General features: G+C 40.9%; 1 protein-coding gene across 1 annotated transcript in view; it reads left to right on the top strand.

Moving 5' to 3' along the window:
• The first annotated feature begins 1,386 nt into the window (after positions 1–1,386).
• The window catches only part of Ip6k (Inositol hexakisphosphate kinase), a 142,084-nt gene continuing 122,195 nt past the window's right edge, over positions 1,387–21,275 (top strand). Inside the window, exon 1 of the mRNA XM_067141416.2 lies at positions 1,387–1,816. The gene's annotated coding sequence lies outside the window, so the exon portion shown is untranslated. The remainder of the gene's footprint in view (positions 1,817–21,275) is intronic.

Raw genomic sequence — 21,275 nt, 5'->3', positions numbered from 1 at the left:
GCCAGCCCCAAGTGTGGAGGAATATAGTCACTAATGCGTGTTTCTGTCGTGGTTGGTAGCTTGATGTGTGTAAATTAAAATGCGTATTAAGACGATCACAAACATCCAGTCCTCGTGCAAGGGGAATTAATTAGACATGATTGAAATCACCGGTATTGTCGGGAATCGAATGCGGGAACCCCTGAACCGACGCCAGCAAGTAATATGCACGGTCATCACATTCAGTTCATAAAACTGTTGATCTTGAAACTTAATCTACAAATTACCTTAGAAAAGATACATATCATCTTACATTCAGGAGATAGAGGTTTCGAACTCCATTGTCGGTATCCCTGAAAATGGTTTTCCGTGGTTTCCCATTTTCATACCAGGCTGTACCTTAATTAAGGCCACGGTCGCTTCTTTCTCACTCCTAGCCCTTTCCTATGCCATCGTCATCATAAGACCTATCTGTCGGTGCGACGTAAAACAAATTGTAAAAAAAGGAAAGAATATACAGTTTTTCCAAGTTCTTTGACTCTTGTCTCTTTAGTTACTAGGTACGGGTATTGGTTTTAGCTTTTATAATTATATTTAGAATGCACTGTGTTGCACGGGTAGTTAATTTATAGGTTCATGAAGTTGTATATATAGAAAGTACAAGAATGTTGCAATGATACAATTAGGAGTTTAACGTTTACTCGCTTTGGGCAATGAAAATGCGGACTGCCAGAATTTTATTTCTTTTTTTTCCTTTTGCAAGTAGTTTTTAACTTCGAACTAACACATCGAAGGTTTTCGGCCACGGAAGGCTACGAAAGGGCTAGAATTGGGAAGGTAGCGGCTGCGGCCTTAATTAAGGTACGACCCCAGCATTTGCCGGGTGTAAAATGGGAAATCAAGGAAAACTACCTTCAGGGCTGCCGACGGCGGGATTCGAACCCACCATCTCCCAAATACAAGCTCACAGCAACGTAACGCTACCCGCATGGCCAACTCGCTCGGTTGATTACGTAATAATACATCACTTTACGGCATAGATTAAACGAAATACTTCAGTGCCAAGTTTGACTTAAATATTAATGCAAGCGCTTGAGCAGAAAAACACAGATACGGACGGACTTTTCTCAAAATGATTGAAGTAGACTAAAAATATCAGCTGTGAGTAGGAAGGAACTTCCAGAGCGACATGTCATCCCCAGATTATTGGTAAGAGTTTCAATGAATGGTTCCGAGAAGCTAACTTACTCAACACATTATCATTATCTCTGTTTTAACTTTCACGGAGAGTTGGCTTTGACAGTACCACGTGATCGACCAGCTGAGTGGTTACGTACCGTGTTGCCGTGTTTGAAGAGGAGCCTGGCGGGGAAAGGGGACAGGGAGAATGTAGCGCATGCGTTGAATTGGTGACGTTCCGAGCAGTTCACTGCGAGAGCTAAAGTAGGAGGCACGTACAAGTGCTATCGCAGTGTGTCACTCTGATTGTTCCAAGAATTTAGTAAACTTCTGCCTCCATATAAGCAATATATATCACATAAACTCTAATCAGTCCCTCGCAGAGTGAGCTCTCCCTGTATTCCTGATGCAACATCCTTCTGTTTAGTAGATAGAAATAGGTACAATATTTATACATTACGGCAGCCATTTCTTTGAGCGTGATAGAGTAACTTTTCCAAAAACATTGTGCGTTTGAGTGAAGAGTGTATCAGAAGTCGAGTGTTTTTTTGTAGAGGAATATTTCAGTGGATCTAACAACAGATCGTATACCAACTGTCACAAGCAACTGCAGTCTTCTGAAGTAGTAGTAGAGTTCGACGCTACTTCACGATACACGGTAAGTAAATTTACCAACAAATTGTATTAACTCGCGTCTTTCAACCGCATGTTGATTTGTCATTTGACACAAATATCTTATTTCAACGTACTTTACAATAGCGGTTACTCGATAAAATAACTCTTAGGTAATATTTTTTTAATCCGAGCGCGTGTTCGAATTTTCATTTCAACAATGTATATTGTCAGGGTAGTATGTTACTTTTAACTGTAGGTGGACACAAGGTAATTATTGTGTGATTTAATGGGATAAAGAGAAATGAATGCCAATGCTTAACCAAGTCGTCGCCAGAAATTTAGAGAATGGAATGTATTAAGATATATGTTGTCTTATTGATACATTACCAGTCATTCACGATTTTACTGAAATACCCTCGTATGTGATTGACCATATTAAGTCGCGTTCCGCGGTACTCCTTTCAGACACACGAGGTTCGAATCCGGGGCCTGACAGCACCACCTATCCCAAACCTGGGATAAGTAATTAAAATGACACTGACTGTTAAAAAACAGGCTGGTGGTCAGTTCTTACTTACGAAACATTAACTGAGCTAGTGCCCAAGGATGACGCAAGCCTTCAGTATAGCCTATTTATTTTATTTTAATTTTGACTCGTTTTGATAATATGCGAAAGTGTTCAGTGGATAGGGAAACCTGATTAGAAGAGAAGAATTAGTTTTACTTGTACATTAATATACAGTGCATGCTGAAAAGGTGTATGCTTCATATCGTACATCTGACAAAGCATTGAAAAGTAGGTCCAGGTCAAATTTAATATCCAGGAAGTTTCGTCCATGTAGTACTCATTCACGTAGCGATGCTTAGCTGACCTTCAGAAAATCCTGTTTATTGTAAGTGCATTGTTTGAGAACGAATTATTTAGATTTCGAGGTGGTCATGTTTTCACACTAACAGTCTGTTTCAAAAGTAAATTAACACCCGTCCAAACGTATTCATTTGGGCCAGTAGAGGTCATGATTTTTTGTTTGGTAACGTTGCTCCCTTGTAATCCGTTTGAGTGAATTTAAGGCATTTTCCGTCTCTTTAGAAACAATGACATATGGTCAAATGTTAATTTATTTTTGAGATGAACTGTACAACGTTCTTTGTCCTGCAAATAATTCTGCAAACTTTTCATTATTTAATTGAAATAAACCCAGTGAATATGTATACCTAGAATGCGGTTTCTAGGAACTTTGACTGAATCTGTTAAATTGGTCTCGCGAATGCACGGTGGTGCGATCTGTCTGTGATTCAGCACAGTCAACGTCAGGGAGTAATATTGGCCCAGATCAGGTCTTCTGTTACACTGCATGGCTGTGTTTATGTCGCACGTTATGATTTTTAAACATTTAGAAGTATGTGCAAATCTGATGAGGAAGCAAAGTGAGCATGTGTTATTCATTTGTTAGTATTATATACCCAATGGCGTATTGTAGAGGTGCGGTGCAGAAACAAAACACCGAAAATAAGTTTCCCCATCTCGGCGAATGTCGATTATTATTTTCAAATGATAACGTATTTGCCATCTGTGCTCAGTGCCACGAAATTTAGTTCTAGAGCAGTAGGTCCACATGTTAGGGTGCTTACATGCTAGAAACCTTTGTTGGTAGATATACTTATCTGTCAGGTACTGTAAATTAGAGGGACTTGGTCTGGGTTTTCATTCCAAGGGCTGTTGCATATTCTGCATAGGATCGATGCGGGGGGGGGGGGGCACGGAAAATAGAAACGTAATTAGCACCCTGTAACCAGAGATTAGAAAACCAGCAGCTCTTGCAGTGGATCATGAATATAACTTTTCTGATAAAATTCCACGGTACAATTTGAGATAGTGGTCTGTAACGTGACCATCCCTACCTTTCACTCTGTTACGACATTTAGCCATTATAAGAAGTATTGTTGGTAACTTAACCAACGAGCCTTTCAGACCTTTGAGGTCCTTTCTAGGTCGTGAATCTCGTCATCGGAAAAACACTAAATTCCTTTGGCTTCCGTCAAGGTTTGTGGTTTGACCAATGCCTGTATCTCTTATTTTCGGTTTTATTATGAGGAGTAAATTTAATCTTTGGTTTCTGTGGAGGCTGTTCTAGAATTATTAGACGATGATTTGAAAATAGTAGGTATGTTAAGTCATAAGAGAACCTTTCTGGAAAATTAAAACTACCGCCGCCCACTCGGTGAGGTGAGGTTTACCTAAAGAAATAGTCTGATTTCATTCCTCTCGCTGCTGAGCTAGTGTGATTTCATATACACAAGCTAGATTAATAGCCGTGCCACTCGAGTATGCTGATTGTTAAAGGAGCCCCCCCCCCCCTTACATTTAAACAAGCAAATCACCAAACAGAATAAGAAAAATACAATTCAAGGAAACGTTTAAAAGGACTGGACAAAAATACTTTAGGAGAAAGCATATTATTCCATAAATGAATATGTGGTGGACATCTTAAATTAATGAAATTCTGCTACTTAGTTTGTAATCATTCTCAATATAATAATAATAATGATGATAATAATAATAATAATAATAATAATAATAATAATAATAATGTACATTACAACATTGTATATATACTTTAGAATGAGTACCATTTGCATTTAAGTTGACGAGCTTACCAGTCTTGCTGATGGTGTAAATTGTAAATGATTGTGACAATAAGAAGTTATGGCCTTGAAGCCCTCTTCTGGGGAAGGAGGTGGCGAATTTCCCTATGATGGATCTTCAGTTCTTCCATTAATGAGCGGACCGACAGTTCCGGAATGTCCATCCCTTGTAGTGTTGTTTGGAAGCGTATCAGTAAATCGGAAACTGTTTGTTTAGATTAGATGGAATAGTGAGTGAATCCTGAAAAAATGTCAGTACTGGAAGGGAGACTAGTGGTCCTAGTAAGTGGTTCCCTTGGAATTTGAGAGCCTTGACTGAACCTTGCTCCTCCGTGGATTTCCCAATTTATTGTGGCTCCAGAATGTTTTCACAATTTTAATAGCAAACTGGAGATTCTAGCTCCGCCACCGAGATGAGTGTAAATTGCGATCTTGTCAGGATGTGTTGTTTTTGTAGTTCTCAGCCCCTTTTGAAGTTTGTTTTTTAATTACTTAAGATACTTAGTCGTACCTTCGTCGCTTCCAAACGGGAAAGGTCGCAGATTTTGCTGTCAGCATGCGCTGGAATCAGGAACGGGTTTTACATTATCTAGTTCATTTTGGGACCAAGAAGTTTAAGTTGAAAACAGGAAGACTAAAAGTTCCGGATCCTATTCACGTTACCTGGGACTTGCCATACTTTAGTTAGCCAGTGAGGATTGGGAATATAGTCTGCCCCTTGTACCGAGACATTTCATTTCAAAATGTTTCTTAGAAAGCTGTTCCGAAGTATTGCATCCTGCCAGGGCTCTGTTTAAGGCTTCATAAAGCCATCCTAACTTTGTCTTGGGTAACAGTATAGTTCTGTGAACGTGATTTGTAGTGGTACTGTGACATTACACAGATTAATATACAGGGTGGTCGGAAACAACGTGAACCCGATATATAAGCGTTAGAGGGTTGGTTAAGCTGATAAATAATTTGTAAGAAATAATTCGATATATCACACCGTTGCCATTTTATCATCTGTTGAAGTTAGCCAATCAGAAAACTTCACGGGCGAATTCAGCTGGGCTTTGCGAGGCGTGAGAGCACCAGTCGAAGATTAAACTTCGCCAGGGGAGGGGTTTGAATACGGACCTCCGAGCTGACAGGATCACGCCAAAGCAAGTACACTATGGTGACACGGGCTGAAACCAACGGTGTGTTTGTGTTTGATGCTGATTTCTCGACATGGGTCTCAAGCCGGTTAAGTCACGTACAGATTTAGCAACTCTGCCGTCCAAAACCCATTTGAATTTGCCCGCGAAGTGATCTGATTGGCTAACTTCAGCAGCTGATTAAATGATAATGGTGCGAGATATCGAATTATTTCTTTCAACTTATTTATCAGTATGACCAACCCTCTAACGCTCATATACCCAGTTCACGTTGTTTCCGACCACCCTGTACATAAATATTTTTTTATGATAATGATAATTACCGAGCTCGATAGCTGCAGCCGCTTAAGTGCAGCCAGTATCCAGTATTCGGGAGATAGTGGATTCGAACTCCACTGTCGGTAGCCTTCAAGATGGTTTTCCGTGGTTTCCCATTTTCACACCAGGAAAATGCTGGGGCTGTACCTTAAATAAAGCCACGGCCGCTCCCTTCCCACTCCTAGCCCTTTCCTGTCTCATCGCTGCCATAAGATCTGTCTGTGTCGGTGCGACGTAAAGCAACTTGCAGAATAATAATAATAATAATAATAATAATAACAACAACAACAATTGCGGAGCTTGGTAAATACCGCTGTCGATTAGGCGCTCGCCTCCTGTGCTTAAGATTTCGTGGTCGATTCCCGGCACGGTTTGCTTAATGATTAAACGCCTGTGAATCTTGCCAGTCGATTTATTGCCACGTAAAAGAACCTGCTTTTTTTGGACATAATACAGACACTCGGCTTCCTTTTAAAAGCCAGAATAATTCAAGGGTTGTTTTGACATTTAGGATTAATGTAAAATGGGACAATGCCAAATTCTGTCTCTCGGTTATTGTTCGACGTGACGCCAGAGGTTACTGGAAACCTTAATTTGTGAGCTTGCATTCGGAAGATGGCAGATTCAAATCCCACAGTCGACAGCCCTGAATATGGCTTTCCGTGGTTTCCCATTTTCACACCTTAAATAAGGCCACGGTTGCTGCCTTCACAATCCTAGCCCTTCCCCATCCTTGCGTCGCCGACAACTTTCAACTTTTTAGGGCAACGTTAAACCACTAGAAAAACTGTTTTTTTTTTTCACTCTCAGGCAATTGGAGTTTGAATGACAGGTCTCTTTGGTAAACATTCATATGAAAAAACTGAACAGCTCGACGCTACCATTTGTAGTCTTACCATTTCTTGCTGTTCATTTCAGATTCTTACAAATATTTGTGTAAATAATGATATAATAATGTTAGTTTTTCGTCCCACTAACTACTATTACGATTTTCGGAGACGCCGAGGAGCCGTAATTTAGCCACGCAAGAGTTCTTTAACCCTCAAGCACACGCGCCAAATTTTAGGACGCAGACACACGCGTGGGGGTGCTTTCCACCCCACATATCATTGTATTGTAAAATATGAATTACTGTATTATTTGGAGATTTTAAGATAGATTATATAAGAATGACTCTGTCTGCGGGGATCCAGCCAGAAAGATATAAGAGCGGGGAGAGCACAGGAGAGTTATTTGTACATTTCACTAGGAAATAAAATTACCTGGGGTGGATTCCACCCCATATGCGTGTGTTTGAGGGTTAACGTGTCAGTAAATCTATCGACACGAGGCTGACGTATTTGAGCACCTGCAAATACCACCGCTCTGAGCCAGGATCGAACCTGCCAAGTTGGGTTCAGAAGGCCAGCGCCTCAACCGTCTGGGCCACTCAGCCCGGCAAATAATGATATTTAATATCCTTGTTAGCGCATTTTAAAAAAGTAGTTTGCGATACTATTTTACGTTTAAAAAGCACATTTTGCCCTTACGTTAGAGGATTCTTCGGAATTTTTTTTTTTTTTATGCCAGGAAAAACGGTAGTTTCCATATCTACCGAGTATGCACTGAAAGCACACAGAACGACTTGGCACAGAGGCGGCTTACTTTTGTTTCCTGCCCATGGCCTTGACAAGCTGGCCCGGACGCCCCGGCCTAACAGAGCTCGTTGGCGCAGGACGGGGGCGGGGATCAATATATCAGCTGACTTGGTGTGGAAGTCTTCTCATCTCATCCAGTAGTGACTAGGCCGGGGCTGATCGAAACGCACTGCTCTACGGGAGCAATAGCTTAGTTGTACGTAACATAGAAGTAGTTAGAACTTAGTCGGTGGGATTACTGGCTGTAAGAGGCCTGTGGTGCCAAATTAAGATGAAACATTAGAAGCGAATACAGCAGATGAAACGGTGCACGAGTCGGTTTAGATGTAAGGACTATGCAGGAGGACAGAGTATTTGGGAGACAAATGAGCATATGACGAGAGTAGCCCTAATCAGGGGCGTAACGTTAGTGCCTGCAGGGCTGCAATGCATGCGGGCCCGGGCCTATAAGGGGCTCTGCAGTCTCCTTGCAAAAAAGTATTATTTTACAGTTGTCTTTACATCGCACCGTCACAGACGAAAGGGGAGGAAAGGTCTCAGAGTGTAAAGGAAGCGACCGTGGCCTTAAGGTACAGCCTGGTCAATGGCCTGGTGTGAAAATGGGAGACCACGGAAATCCATCTTACCGAGCTTGACAGCTGCAGTCGCTTAAGTGCGGCCAATATCCAGTATTCGGGAGATAGTAGGTTCGAACCCCACTGTCGGCAGCCCTGCAAATGGTTTTCAGTGGTTTCCCATTTTTACACCAGGCAAATGCTGGGGCTGTACCTTAAGGCCACGGCCGCTTCCTTCCCACTCCTTTTTTTCTAGGGACTTTACGTCGCACCGACACAGATAGGTCTTATGGCGACGATGGGATAGGAAAGGCCCAGGAGTTGGAAGCGGCCGTGGCCTTAATTAAGGTACAGCCCCAGCATTTGCCTGGTGTGAAAATGGGAAACCACGGAAAACCATCTTCAGGGCTGCCGACAGTGGGATTCGAACCTACTATCTCCCGGATGCAAGCTCACAGCCGCGCGCTTCTACGCGCACGGCCAACTCGCCCGGTCTTCCCACTCCTAGCCCTTCCCTGTCTCATAGTCGCCATAAGACCTATCTGTGTCGGTGCGACGTAAAGCAAAAAAAAATCCATCTTCAGGGCTACCGACAGTGGAGTTCGAACCCACTGTCTCCCAAATACAAGCTCACAACTGCGCGCCCCTAACAGCACGACCAACTCGTTCGGTGCAAAGAAAGTAAAATATGTTATCTATCCTAATGCCACACAGTACGAAAATGGTCAGGAGGAGAGATCACAAGGTTTTTAAAAAAAAAAAAAAAGCAGTCGAATTAGTACAGTACGATTTGTACATAGAGGAATTGCCATGCGGTTTCATCTATCAGCAGTTTTTATAATCGTGCATACTAAGCCAGGAGTTTCCTTGAGATAGGGTGGCCAGTTCCTTTTCTCTGTCATTGCATTCACCAATTGGCAACACCAGGCCTCTGGCCAGTCTTGAATTCGTGGCGGATTCGTGGGACGTCGTGGTTAGCAGTCCAGCAGCTTAGCCGTATCGCTGCGGAGGCTGCCAAACGAAATCTACCTACCAGGGCTAAATATTATTTTTAATAATCTTACAATAATAAATAATCCATGTGTTTGTGTAACTTGACAATATATTGCGTTACTTTTACTTGCTGTAATTAAATTTGTGAATTCATAGTTTTTACATTTTATTTTAGAGGCCCCTCGCGTATCGCATTCGTTACTCCCTAAGAGATGCAGAGGCTTACTTAACATGCGATGTTTAGTCTGTCCGTAATGTTCTTCTGCAAGAAATGTAGCTTCAGATGAAAACACGCTGTTCCTCCTGATGGAGAAGGTAATTACTTGACAGTTTTGCTGACTGAACGCTAAAAGTGCAAGAAGGCTCACCCATCTATACCAGAGTAAGTGGAAGTCGGAAGTGTAGCGCTGTATAAAGGCAAGTACAAATATGGATAAACATGAATTAGATTAGCGAGGCATTTCCAAGCACTCAGGGGGGAAAAAACTTTGTACTTCCAAGTCTCATCTACATTTATTATTATTATTATTATTATTATTATTATTATTATTATTATTATTATTATTATTATTAGAGCCTCCGTGGCTCAGGCGGCAGCGTGTCGGCCTCTCACCGCTGGATACCGTGGTTCAAATCCCGGTCACTCCATGTGAGATTTGTGCTGGGCAAAGTGGATGGGGGACAGGTTTTTCTCCGGGTACTCCGTTTTCCCTGTCATCTTTCATTCCAGCAACACTCTCCACTATCATTTCATACCATTTATCAGTCATTCATAAATCGCTTTGGGAGTGGCGACCCCATTGTAGTAATAGCCTATATATGGTTCATTCATTACATCCCTGACCCGGTCAGAGACTGGAAAACAGGTTGCAGGTTTTATTATTATTATTATTATTATTATTATTATTATTATTATTATTATTATTATTATTATTATTACATGTTCGGCTCGCCTGGTGCAGGTCTTCCTATTTGACGGCCATTGGCAACCTGCTCGTCTGGGTGGGATGTTAATAAGGTAGAGATAGGGTGAAACCCGGTGTTGGCACAAGCGTACTGTTGTCGAATAACACAAAGGAGTCTGCTCAAGGCTTTAGAGTCTCCATGCAACGTACGAATCATCAGCGTCGACATACTCCCTTATTCCACACGAACACTGCAGGGAGGTTTTGAATTGAATCCAGGCTTTTGGCACGCCATCTCCTATCCTATCGGTCAACAATTTGATGGTGAATATTATATTCGACCAACAGGACTCGAACCGGCTGAGTACGGTGTTAGAACATAGGAACTTAACGCCTTAACGACGATGGCCACCAGGCAGGCAGTTAGAGAAAATGATGCAAGAGCTCGCCGTTACAAAACGTGTGGTGGAATCTTTCCCAAACAAATCTAAAGGACATAACAGCCAAATACTGAACGTCTGGTCTGCCATTAGAATATTATAACGTAATGTACGAGCAGTACAGTAAGCTGTTTTATTTGGGCAATTCCGGGATTTGCAAGTGAGATACTGCTTTCTGTTTCTGAGAAAGATGAAGGCCGAGTACCTGTAGTCGCTTAAGTGCAGCCAGTATCCAGTATTCGGCAAATAGCGAGTTCGAACCCCACTGTTGGCAACCCTGAATATGGTTTTCCGTGGTTTCCCATTTTCAAACCAGACAAATGCTGGGGATGTACCTTAATTAAGGCTACGGCCGCTTCCTTCTCTCTCCTAGCCCATCGTCGCCATAAGACCTATCCTTGTCTGTGCGACGTAAAGCAACTTGTAAAAAAAAAGTTGAGGGTTAACTGAAGGCAGTGGTTTGATTCAGTTACATGACAAGAGATATTTCTAACGTCAAAATATTATGCAAGCACAGGCTGGGGGATGGAGTCATATTTGGCTTAGAGATTTCCATGATTCCCCTGTAAATGCGTTTCATAGAATGTAACTGGACAATGAGGTGCTTCGTTACCAATAAATACCTAGTCTACACAATTCTGAGACTTGAACTGAATCGTAGTCTTAAAATTCTGCAACAGAAGTCAGCATATTACCTTCGTTCCTTATCAGCATTTTCCAAACTCCACATCTACATTCTCGGATTTTCTCTTCCCTTCTGTCATAGGTGTATGTAACATAGAAGTTAGTGCATTAATCCCATAATAATAATAATAATAATAATAATAATAATAATAATAATGTTTTGGCTTTACGCCCCAATAACTACTTTTACGGCTTTCGGAGACGCCAAGATGCTGGAATTTAGTCCTGCAGGAGTTCTTTAACGTGCTAGTAAATCTACCGACACGAGGCTGACGTATTTTCAAAAACCACCGTACTGAGCCGCGCTAACTTGAGGTCAGAAGGTCAGCCACTTTACAGTCACTTTCCCAACCTGGCACTTCTCTTATAGCACCGTAATGAAAGAGATGGAATAATGATAGGATTTTGAAAGGACATGTCTGAAATGGCCATTCACTTTTGAAAAAAAGAATATTTTAAGAAATATGAAGAAAATGAACGAATATTATTTCATAGCTCGTTCAAAAAACTTAATTTTCATACCCATTAGACCCGAGTGAGAACTCATTAATATTCTTTAATATTATTTCGTATTTTTAAGTATTCACTTGATCTAACTATATTTAAGTCCAAATCTTGAAATCCATGCTAACATCATTCATGGAAAGTTTATGCAAACAAGCATACAATGACAAAAAAAAGTATTTCATTTCTATTGGTGTAGAAGGCTGTTTCAGTCCTTCATTCTTCTCTTTCTGGTAGTACTGGCTGGTACACAGTGTTGCTCTTTGGAAGTACATTGCTGGGATTTTAGACTCTTGCAACTGAATATCAATGCTCTCTCCACAAGGAAGATCTTTGGATATGGACCAGACAAGAAAATGGATCACATTTTTTAAACTGCTATCAACTGAAAAATACCCGAACTTAAGACATTTTAGAACAAAGGATATGTTATCAATGTTTGGGAGCACAATACATATGTGAAAGTGTTTTTTCTTTCTATGAAATTCATAAGAAATCACGGCAGAAGTCGACAGATTGCTCCACCTTATGAGATTAGTAACATCAGTGCTGGGGGTGGACATTCGTTCATTGGTAGATGCAGCTGATCAGCCACAATACTTCCACTAAATTCTCCTTGAAGTTTCGTTTTGACTACATTATTAATTTCAGATTGTCTTTAGTTTTCTTCCTACCGAGTTCGATAGCTGCAGTCCCTTAACTGCGGCCAGTATCCAGTAATCGGGAGATAGTGGGTTCGAACCCCACTGTCGGCAGCTCTGAAGATGGTTTTCCGTGGTTTCCCATTTTCACACCAAGCAAATTCTGGGGCTGTACCTTAAGGCCACGGCCGCTTCCTTCCCATTCTTAGGCCTTTCCTCTCCCATCGTCGCCATAAGACCTATCTGTGTCGGTGCGACGTGAAGCAAATAGCAAAAACAAAAACAAAATTCTCCCTTGTTGCCATTTGTCAAATATTAATTCAAGTAAACTGGCATATTTGAGTGTTCTTCTTCAAATTAAATTGCTCTGGGTATAATGATTTTTAATTTCACTCTTTTATGCAATTGCAAAAGTGTGTTTTAAATCAATTGAAATGATTAAACCTTAGTTTCAATTGAACTATGCATATTATTTCATACTAGTTCCTCTGTTCTATTTGCAGAATTTTACGTAAACTGGCCTATTATTAAAGTACGACCCGTGATCATGCCTAAGATTCCTAATGTGGCCTTCGAGCCCTAACAAGTTGGAAATCCCTGTACCTACTGGAAGGCAGTAGTGGCCGGGCTCAGCGGCTCAGACGGTAGAGCGCTGGCCTTTTGACCCCAACGTGGCAGGTTCGATCCTGGCTCAGTCCGATGGTATTTGAAGGTACTCAAATACATCAGCCTCGTGTCGGTAGATTTACTGGCACGTAAAATAACTCCTGCGGGACTAAATTCTGGCACCTCCGCGTCTTCGTAAATCGTAAAAGTAGTTAGTGGGACGTAAAGCAATTATTATTATTATTATTATTATTATTATTATTATTTGTACAATAGTATACAGTCAATACTATATCTCCCTAGAGATGGATCAAGGCTTTTATATTTCATGCAATTGCCAAACAGCGTCCAAGGGCTTCGCTAATTGGCCTCCGGTTCAGAGGGTACCGTGTTTGATTCCCAGACTGGCAAGGATTTTAACTGCAATGGTTAGTTCCTTTAGCTTGGAGACTGGGCTTTTTGTTCGTCGTAATACACATGTCTTCATCTACATATTGTTACGAATAAAACTCGGCCTATTTTGTTACTCCAGTTTATTACAGGAAGACCCAATAAGTGTACACACATAATACTGTTCAACCATGAAACGGCCACACTTACTAATTGCTGTCTATTTAAAAGTCTCTCACAGCAAGACTCCAGCCGGATAGTGTTTACCCATATTCGGGAGGTAGTGGGTTTGAATCCCACTGTCAGCAGCCCTGAAGATGGTTTTCAATAGTTTCCCATTTTCACACCAGGCAAATGCTGAGACAAGAGATCTACAGAAATAAGCCAGAGATATTTCTAAAGTCAAAATATTATGCATCTTCGAATCCAGGTGAATGCCGCGATTGTACCCAATATACAGGGTGCAACAATAAGGTAAGCCAAACTTTCCGGACACATGTCTCACACGTAAAAGAATAAAATACCGTAAGTTACGTGGGCATGGGTCCAGAAACTCAATATTTCCATGTTAGAACTCATTTGCTACAAATCTACGTAGTACATTAATCAATGGGAAACACACAAGAACAGAACATACCACATAAAACTCTTTCTCACATGAAATATTCATTTTTTTTAACATTTTGCTTTACGTCGCACGGACACAGATAGGTCTTATGGCGACGATGGAAGAGGAAAGGACTAGAAGTGGGAAGGTAGCGGCCGAAGTCTTAAAGTACAGCCTCAGCATTTTCTTTGTGTGAATATGGGAAACCATGGAAAACCATCTTCAGAGCAGTCGATAGTGGGGTTAAAACCCACTATCTCCCAAATGCAACCTCACAGCTGCGCGTCCCTAACCGCACGGCCAACTCGCTCCGTTCAAAATGATTTCCACTTGCTGGATTCCAAGAAGCGGGTTTATGCATGTATCCATGCAAATGGGTCATTTTGAACATTTTGTGAGAAAGAGTTTCATGTGGTATGCTGGTACGTTCTGTTACTGTGTTTTTCCCATTTAATTTTAATTTCGTGTGGCTATTTCTAGCCGAGTGCAGCCCTTGTAAGGCAGACCCTCCGATGAGGGTGGGCGGCATCTGCCATGTATAGGTAACTGCGTGTTATTGTGGTGGAGGATAGTGTTACGTGTGGTGTGTGAATTGCAGGTATGTTGGGGACAGCACAAACACCCAGCCCCCGGGCCATTGGAATTAACCAATGAAGGTTAAAATCCCCGACCTGGCCGGGAATCGAACCCTTGATCCTCTGAACCGAAGGCTGTTTTTCCCATGATTAATGTACTATGTAGAGTCTTAGAAAATGAGTTCTACCGTGGAAATATAGAGTTTCTGGACCCATGTCCGTATAACTTATTTTCTTCCTTTTACATGTGAGAAATGTGACCTAAAAGTTTGGCCTACCCTATTGTTACACTCTGCATAAGTCACGACTGCTCCGTTCACGATTCTAGCCTCGGTTAATTAATATACACACACATCGTGTCGTTGGCATCTGGCATGTCAAATAACACCTGCGAGACAAAATTCCGACACCCGGGCGAACAGTGGTATTTGTCCAAAACCGCGGACAAATTCTGTAGTTACAAACAAGCGAAAAACTCGGAAACGGCGACTGAATGATAAGGTTGAGGATTGGTGTGAACGTGAGAACCAGGGTTTGTTTTACCAAGCTGACTCAGCGCGACATGGTCATTCGTCATCGAAGCGCTTTGCTGATTGCATGTACGAACTTCTCAGTCAAAATGTAATATTCTGTGTTACTTTCTAGTATTTTTAACCTCCTGAGGCCCAGAACATTTCTCTTTTGGTCAAATGTCCTAAAAGTGTATACTTCTTTAACGGTGTCTTGGTTGGAGACAGTGAAGTGAGAAGCATATCACGCCAAGGTAAATGAATTTCCAAAAAATGGAGCACCAACAAAAGGTCAATTTTGAAACTGAGAAAAATGTCGTTGTTTCATCTAAAAATAAATTTACGAGTTATTTAATTAATGTTTCAAACTTTTCCGGGTTATGCTTATTTTTAAAATATTTCTTTTACATGATATTCCATTTTTAAACAGTGTCCTTTTCAAAGGACGCCAGGCCTCATGAGGTTAAAGTAAATTGTGATTTTTGAAATGGATGATGTTGAGCCAGGTATACACTATTATTAGAACTGCTTTCAAATGTTTATAAGTGCAATAATTTAGTTATAGCTGTATAATTTTGAAACTGAGAAAAATGTCGTTTGTTTCATCTAAAAATAAATTTACGAGTTATTTAATTAATGTTCCGAACTTTTCCGGGTTAAGCTTTTGATTTAATGTGTTAGTTTCACTTACCGGTGGTACTGGTTGTCTTTCAAAGATAAGTCAAAATAACGGTCAGAGAATACATACTGTAGCAGTAAATTATAGTCCAATCATGAATTGTGACAGTTTATTAGTTAGAATAAGTTTGGTATTTTTTTAACGAACAAAACCAGTGGCACGCGATAGCGATAATTGCGATGGGCTGATGGTTTCTTCCCCGGTTGGTGATCATCCGTTACACGGGGGGGGGGGGTCTGTTCGTTGCTTTCGTTGGGTCTTGTGTATTAAAAGCACGTTTCCCCCACAGTTGGTGGTTATTCGTGACTGGTGGGGGTGTTATGTTCTTTGTCTTTGTTCATTTATATGTAGGATGGTATTTGGTATTTCCTAAAACTAACATTATTTGCATGTGCTTGTGATGATTGCAGTTGACGGGTACTCTCTCCCGCGGTTGGTGGTTGTCCATGACGGGGGGGGGGGGGGGAATTCTTTTCATTGTCTTCGTCCATTCATATTTAGTATAAATAACGTTGTATACTATGTATTAGGTATGTACCATATATTTCAAACATTATTGTAATATTTCAGGAATTGGAATATCTTTGGGTTTTTTTATAATATGTTCAAAACTAAATCCATGTAAGAATTTGGATTACAATAAACGAATACTCTCTTCACAGTTGGTGGTCATCCGTGACTGGGAGAGAAGAGCATTCATTCATTCATTCATTCATTCATTCACTTACCTACTTATTGAACATCTGAATTTTAGGTGCCAAAAAAGGGCCAGTTATGTTTATATTATGTCTTTTAGTGCAGCCTATATTTCAATCAATCACTCATCGCCCAGGTGGCAGATTCCCTGTCAGTTCTGTACCTAGCCTTTTCTTAAATGTTTTCAAAGAACTTTATCGACCTTTTCCCTCGATAAATTATTGCAATTCCTTACTCCTCGTCTTATCAATGAATATTTGCCCCAATTTGTCCTCAACAGTCTCAACTTTATCTTCATATTGTGATTTTTCCTATAAGCTTCGGTCAGTCTTAGTCGTCGTGGTTTCCCATTTTCACACCAGGCAAATCCTGGGGCTGTACCTTATTAAGGCCACGGCCGCTTCCTTCCAACTCCTAGGCCTTTCCTATCCCATCGTCGCCATAAGACCTATGTGTCGGTGCGACGTAAAGCCCCTAGCAAAAAAGTCTTAGTCGTCTACTAATCTCATTACATACCGTCTCTCCACTGACAGTTCGGAATATACCACGTAATCCAGCATCTCGTCTCCTTACTCCCAGCTCTTTCCACGCCAATGTTTGCAACCTCATTTTCGTAACACTACTCCTTTGTCGGAAATTATCCAGAACAAATCGTGCTGCTTTCCTTTGGATCTTTTCCAGTTCTGGTATCAAGTATTCCTGATGTGGGTCCCGCACACTATAACCATAGGCTACCCTAACTGGGGTCTTACCAGAGGCTTATACGTCCTCTCTTTTACATCCTTACCACAGCCCCTCAATACCTTCATCATATGAAGAGATCTGTAACCTTTCTTTAAAACCTTGTTACTGACTACCCAATGAAGACCATTCCTTATATTAAGACCTAGGTACTTACAGTAATACTCATGGCGTACTATCATCCCATCAGCACAGTAATTTAAAGTGGGAGGACCTTTCCTTTTTGGTGGTATTTGTGGAGAAAAACGATACATTTGTGACTTGTCTCATTTCTCATTTTCTTTCTGTTCATTGCCTCCTAATGTGAAGATGGTTACTTGAGAATTTATATTTAAGAAGCTGATGCAATATTCTGAGAATGATTTTTCGAAAGAAAAAAAATGGGTATATTTCGAAATGAAGTAATAGATGATCCTAGTGTTCCTGCAGAGCAGTATGGGCATTATAAATAGATTATTATTGACGCCAGACCACTATTCAAGTATCAAATCCTTTTACCAAGACTGCTTTAGAAATGCTACTTTGGGGGGAAAATAATAAACAAGGATCTGAGGAATATGGGAAAGAATATGATGAGGGTTGGGATTCTTCTTCAGACTGAAATTGTCGTCTTATTTGTAAACATGTTTTAATGGTGTGTAAAAATAATAATGTTGCAGATTTTACGTCCCAGTAACTACTTTTGCGGTTTTCGGAGACGCCGAGGTGCCGGAATTTTGTCCCGCAGGAGATCTTTTGCGTTCCGGTAAATCTACCGACACGGGGCTGACTTTTTGACCACCTTCAAATACCACTGGACTGAGCTTTTAAAAATAAATTATATTGTCAACTGAACTGTTTTATTTAAGTGTCAGTCCTTTACGTAATTATCTGTTTGTATACGTAATTTACTTATTCAATTTTTTTAAATTTTTGAAGTAAATGGAAACAAAACATCTCAATGAGGAGTAGACAGGAGCAGTTTAGCTCAATCGAAACTAGAACTACTCATATTTCATTTGGTGTGTTTTTTTTTACAAACACGTGACACATCTTTCTGACTTATACTAAAGGGAAATGTACGCCTATACAAATGAATACGAAATTAATTTCGTCCGCATATTTGGGTCAAATACTCCCCTGTGCGGCGTCTGTGTGACATCTGTAGCGATTTACGGGACAGTATGCAAGCATTACTAGTGTATGCTGCTGTTAGGCCACACTGTGCTTCGTGGGATAGGTTGTCTATCTCATACCAGGAGGTTCATAGTTCGATTGTCGGCCGGTCCAGTGACTGAGTGCGGTTTTCCCCTCGTTTCTCACGACTCTCATTCTTGGTATTGTTTGACATTCAAACTTTATTCCTAAAGCCTGTCTACCCATCTCAGACCTGCATTCATTATTAATCGCCCTAGTACCCACAGGCTACATAACAAACGTGATGCTGATCAGGTGATCACCTTTTGTTTATACGAAAGTACAGTGGTCGAAGCATCTCTTGTCGACTACGTGATACAATAAGACTGTAAGACGAGGGCATAGATTACTTTCCTACTGGTCCAGAGGTTAATTTCCTACTGGCCATGATGCTATTTGAATGACATGTTATACTTTTATCAGTGACATACGTTATCGTCTGTATTCTTACGTAGTATCAGAGAGGTGACTAGAATTCCAGATAACTAATTTGTTTACCTAACTTCTAAGTACACTCCTCCTACTGGCGCTATCATTTTGATCTGGGCTAGTGCGGATGGGGCCATAACATGGATCATTAGCGTACTCAGCTGGTGTGACATGAGATTCGTTTGGAGATTTTGCACACTGTGAGGAAGCCTTGTTACATAGTTTCCAATTCGTTCTACATTGGAAATCATTAACAAATAATTCCTGAGTTAGCTGTTGTGATGACCGGGCGAGTTGGCCGTGCGCGTAGAGGCGCGCGGCTGTGAGCTTGCATCCGGGAGATAGTAGGTTCGAATCCCACTATCGGCAGCCCTGAAGATGGTTTTCCGTGGTTTCCCATTTTCACACCAGGCAAATGCTGGGGCTGTACCTTAATTAAGGCCACGGCCGCTTCCTTCCAACTCCTAGGCCTTTCCTATCCCATCGTCGCCATAAGACCTATCTGTGTCGGTGCGACGTAAAGCCCCTAGCAAAAAAGCTGTTGTGATGCACGAATAGAGTTGTCTTTGCCCAAACCATGAACGGGAGCTAACATTTTCTTCCTGTCAGTCACTGTGTGCCGCTCGTTAGGTTACATTCCAGTTCTTTCATCAAATGCGTGTCCTGCTCTATGGCTGAGTGGTCAGCGTTTTGGCTTTCGGTCATTGGGACCCTGGGTTCGATTCCTTGGCGGGGCGAGGGATTTTAATCTTAGAATAAATTCATATTCATCAATTCATTCCTCATCACGTTTTGAATTCTGGTCAGTGGATGAATTTTGTACTTTTAAATTGTAATCGCATTTCGTACCATAGGGGCCGATGACCTAGATGTTAGGCCCCTCTAAACAACAAGCATCATCATAGTAATTAATCATCATAAAATAACGGTTAATTTCCTTAGCTCCGGGTTTGGTTGTGTATACTGTCCCCAGAATTCCTGAAACTCTCACACCATACAAAACGCTGTCCTCTTCACGTAACACCCAGTTTCTTATACACGGCAGATGTCTCCAACCTTCGTCGGAGGCTCTGCCTCACAAGGTCTGAAAAAAAGCTAGCAATAGCCACATGGAATTAAATAAATAAGTAAATAAATAAAATTCGTGAGTGTAAAGGAATTGTAGATATACCATTATAGTTTTTATTAATTGGTTGTGCTTCTCAGCCATCGCGAAACCACCTCCTCCAACCCCCAGTACAGGTGGCTTTCGTCTTTAAACCACTTACATAAACAAGTTCCAGATTAAACTCATGTGCCCCATCGACACCTGAGAGGGTATCGTTGAAGAAATCATCTTACATAAATATGATGGCATGGTGAAATAGTCACTTAGCCCACCAGTATTGCAGATGTATTTTCAGGATGAGAATGTGGAGAGTCCCAATATCAACATGGTGACAGCTGGTGACCATTCTGGGTTCTTTCTGTGGACTTTCCCACTCAAGATATGCTGCATTCTGGAGTAGTGCCATGATATTTATAAGTTCTGGGACATTTTTGCCGACGTCCGTATTGCTTAAGTTCATGTACCAGTGCATACATAGCGATAATATATTGTTCTTTGTTCAATTAAGTAATTAAGAACACAGAAGTTCCTGGGAATTAATGTGCTCATCATTGTCTTCAACAACAGTACAGATAAAATGTTATCGCTGGTGTCTCCTTTAAATCAGCAATAGAAGTACATTCCTGTCGGCTTTCCGTGTGGTGACCGTTGAAGTGAATAATCGTGAATTCGCACGACAAAGTGGATACTTTTGATTGGACCACGTCACGCGAATAAGGATGACGGCACCACTAAAATCCTGTTCCAGGGTAATTATGCGCAATTTTGAATTGTTCTGTGTGATCACACGATGGTAAGTAACAAGGAGCGTTCGGACGAGAATTGTTTTCAAAATCAGAAGTACAAATTAAACACTGCATAATTCATTCATACTTTCACTATTATATCATATTAATGATATGGAAATTGCCTTTTGAAACTCGTATTACTGCATCTTGACCTGTGATAGTTCTGGTAACTACTGGTGCGTGTCACCTAGTTCATCATAGTATTTCAGCTATTCGGTCTCTGCTCTGAAGCAACTGTCAGGAATGGGAATTGTGCACACTTAATGGAAAAAGTCAGAGCAGTGTTCGCGGCTTTGTGGCCGGGTCATTCCAGCTGTATTAGTTACTTGGGGAATATTTTCCTCGATTACAATTACAAACTACTTTTTCAATAAGTAATCAGTAAAATTATAATTATTTCTCAGAACGCTAATCTTAAGAAAATCACTGACTTTTCCCCCCGCATAATACAAAGTTTGCAAGGAAAATTTGATTTCATTTTGGGTGGACTTTTGTTTCAGCATAGAGACATTAGTGACTGTTACCACTATGCGAGACTAAACTTGAAACTTTCGAAATGATCGTTTTTCATCATTTTTATTTTAGTTAATGACTTTTAGAGTTTCCATTTTTTTACTTTGCAAATAAATTAATTGGTTCTTAAGATTCTCATTGCTAAGCCTCGACGTCTTTGGGGGGACGTACATTTTTGCATATAGGCCTACTGAAATGATGCCCTAGAGGGTCACTTGAAGGAA

Source organism: Anabrus simplex, chromosome 2 (assembly GCF_040414725.1).
Source record: "Anabrus simplex isolate iqAnaSimp1 chromosome 2, ASM4041472v1, whole genome shotgun sequence".
NCBI lineage: Eukaryota > Metazoa > Arthropoda > Insecta > Orthoptera > Tettigoniidae > Anabrus > Anabrus simplex.
Note: the sequence above shows the minus strand (reverse complement) of the source record. Positions and strands in the feature narration are given on the sequence as shown.